This window comes from Sinocyclocheilus grahami, unplaced genomic scaffold (assembly GCF_001515645.1).
Source record: "Sinocyclocheilus grahami isolate Dianchi unplaced genomic scaffold, SAMN03320097.WGS_v1.1 scaffold996.1, whole genome shotgun sequence".
Lineage (NCBI taxonomy): Eukaryota > Metazoa > Chordata > Actinopteri > Cypriniformes > Cyprinidae > Sinocyclocheilus > Sinocyclocheilus grahami.
In genome coordinates, this window is record NW_015506175.1 from 238,011 (window position 1) to 241,811 (window position 3,801).

A 3,801-nucleotide genomic window follows, 5' to 3' on the forward strand; every position below is an offset into this window, starting at 1 on the left:
TGCCAACCACACACCTACCACACACACCAACAAACACGCTAACACCTGCCAACCACACGCAACAACACGCCAACAAACACACTAACACATGCAAACAAACACACCAACAAACAGGCTAACACATGCCAACCACAAGCTAACACACGCCAACCACACGCAAACACGGCAACAAACACGCTAACACACACCAATCACATGCTGACAACACACCTACCACACGCCAATCATACACCTACCACACACCAACAACACGCAAACATCATGCCTACCACATGCCAATCACACGCCTACCACATGCCAACAAACATGTTAACACGCAACATCACACCAACAAACAGGCTAACACATGCCAACCACACGCTGACAACACACCAACAACACGCCAATCACACGGCAACAACACGCTAACACACGCCAACCACATGCTAGGGCTGTGCAATTAATTGAAATACGGTTTTGATTTTGGTTCCTACGATTATGAAAATGCAATAATCAAGATAAAACGATTATTATGCACCATTTCACCCCTTTCCAGCTGTGCGCTTTCACTCCATCATTAAAGCCCAAACTTCACGTGCAAATAGTTATGTAACAACTTTTGCAAAATGGGACGTGCTTGATTGATTAAAGTTTATTCGATTTATATATGTTAAAAGCCCGAAAGAAAACTTGCGCTGATTCAGAGTATTTCTGTGGTGCGCGCGGAGACGGAACAGATGCCGACAAGTAAAAAGTCAACTTTTAGTTTTAGGTGCGTGTCTAAACGGTCAAATATAAAGATTTACTGGAGTACGAGAAAGTCATACATTTTTAATATTAAAGGTAAAAAACCAACCACTTTTATTTATGGAATGTAGTGCAGTAAAAGTTCTCCAAAGAAAAACAACTACAGATACTTTTTTAATGTACTTGAGTAAAGTAAAAATACTTCACTACTGTCCACTACTGCTTATTATATTAAAATAGTCTAAATCTAAATTTAAACTAGTGCTGGGCAACGATTCATCGCATCCAAAATAAAAGATGTGAACACTATAAGTGTGTATATTTATTATGTATATATATATAAATACACACACGTGCATGTGTTTATTTAAAAAAATATGTTATGTTTATATATTAAATATATTTATATATAATAGAAATTGTATGAATATAAATACATACATGCAAATATTTTCTAAATATATACTGTATGTGCGTGTCTTTATATATATATAACGTCAGTAGTGTCGTGTTTGCATCGCTCTTCACTGCAGAAGATCACTTTCAATACGAAAACAACAGACACAGACACTCACAAAAAGCGCTCCAATCTACATCAGAACCCCTGCAGACCACGTGAGTCTCATTAATTAGGCTAATCAACTCCACCATCAGCCAAACCTGACAAGAGCTTGCCCATGGCACGCCGTTTTGACTTTTATTCATTCTCAGGATATGAATCCTTGATATCAACAGTTTTAATTGCCACTAGTGACGATGTTCATTTCTGATATCATGAATGTGATTGTTACTAGTAAGAAAGCCATTTTAGATATCAGAAATTACCCTCCCAATTGTTGATATCAGAAATTAACATTTCAACTAGTGACAATTCATTCTTGACAATTAATTAATAATTAATTCTTGAAGCTCTGGTGAACTCCATGCACAAGAGGGTTAAGCAGTGCTGGAAAATCACACACACACTCACAGATACACACACACACACACACACACTTACACAGAATGATGTATGTTTCGTTGTGAAAAGCAGGTGTAGTTCTCAGTTCTCGATGTAAGATGATTTTATTGCTTTACTGAACTATAAACAAGCGTTCAGGTCAATAAACGACTGTCTCATTATTCTGGAGATCCTGCCTGTGTTTCAGCAGCGCACAAACAAGTGATTCGTGCAGTATTGTTATTATTATTAATACACCACCCATCATCATATCTGCTGATTAAAATCCAGTTCGTTTCTTAATCATTTTGTGCTGCTGATTCTGGCTCATCACACTTTCGACAGAATATAAAACATCTCGTGCTATTTTTGCTTTTGAGAATCGTTTGTGTGTGAATGAATCTGGTATTGTCCATTAATCAGCAGAAACACAAACACGAGTCTGTCTGAATCTGAGCGCATTAAACCGTCTGATCACCTCGAGGCGGAGCGTCTGTTCTTTATCAGGGCTTTTCTTTAGAAAACATCAATCCAAAGATAATATATGCACTACGTTTCATATTAAATATCATTTAATACTTAATCACATTAGAAATCTATTACTTTCTTACTTTTACTCAAGTAAAAGTAATTTAAAGATTTACTGGAGTACGAGAAAGTCATACATTTTTAATATTAAAGGTAAAAAACCAACCACTTTTATTTATGGAATGTAGTGCAGTAAACGTTCTCCAAAGAAAAACAACTACAGATACTTTTTTAATGTACTTGAGTAAAGTAAAAATACTTCACTACTGTCCACTACTGCTTATTATATTAAAATAGTCTAAATCTAAATTTAAACTAGTGCTGGGCAACGATTCATCGCATCCAAAATAGAAGATGTGAACACTATAAGTGTGTATATTTATTATGTATATATATATATAAATACACACACGTGCATGTGTTTATTTAAAAAAATATGTTATGTTTATATATTAAATATATTTATATATAATATAAATTGTATGAATATAAATACATACATGCAAATATTTTCTAAATATATACTGTATATGCGTGTCTTTATATATATATAACGTCAGTAGTGTCGTGTTTGCATCACTCTTCACTGCAGAAGATCACTTTCAATACGAAAACAACAGACACAGACACTCACAAAAAGCGCTCCAATCTACATCAGAACCCCTGCAGACCACGTGAGTCTCATTAATTAGGCTAATCAACTCCACCATCAGCCAAACCTGACAAGAGCTTGCCCATGGCACGCCGTTTTGACTTTTATTCATTCTCAGGATATGAATCCTTGATATCAACAGTTTTAATTGCCACTAGTGACGATAATACACGCAAACATATGTCAAAATGTGGCGCTTAATGATTATGCACGTAAACCCTCGTCGTTCATGTCTTCAGTAAATGTAAACAGTTGAGAATGAAAATACGTCTTTAACAGTATATTGGATCCGTGCCGCTCTTAAAGTGACAGCAGGCTAAACATTCCTGCAAACTTTGCTTACTATTAATCAAACAACAAAACTCACTGCTCTGGACTGATGGATATTTGTAGCATCAATAATAAACAAAGCACGTTTCATTCTTACAGTAAAATATGTCCTTTGCTTTTTTTGTTTTTATTGTATTACTGACTTTAATTATTTTTCAATATTTTGTTTAACTCATACAAGTTTTCAAGTATTGAGAATTGTGGAATTTTGCTGGTGTCTAAAATGATGTCAAAGGAACCTTGTTTAAAGAAAATCTATATTTGATATATCGCTATCTTTAAATAAATTACTCATATAAAGTTTTGGTCATATGGTACACTTACAATTACAATATTGACCAAAATATTTGTGATTATGATTTTTGCCACAATCGAGCAGCCCTACCACATGCCAACAACACGCTTATATAATATTTATATTTAAGATCAACAAACAAACTCGTAATAGTGGACAGCAGGACGAGTCCCTGATCAGCCAATCAGAAGACAGTGCTGGGTTGAGGAACGCGTGTGTGCATTATTTAGTGAGCAGAACAATCATGAACACACTGCAAGTGTCATTATCAGTGTGTTAAAGCGTTTTCTCATGTGTGTGTGTGTGTGTGTGTGTGTGTGTGTGTGTGTG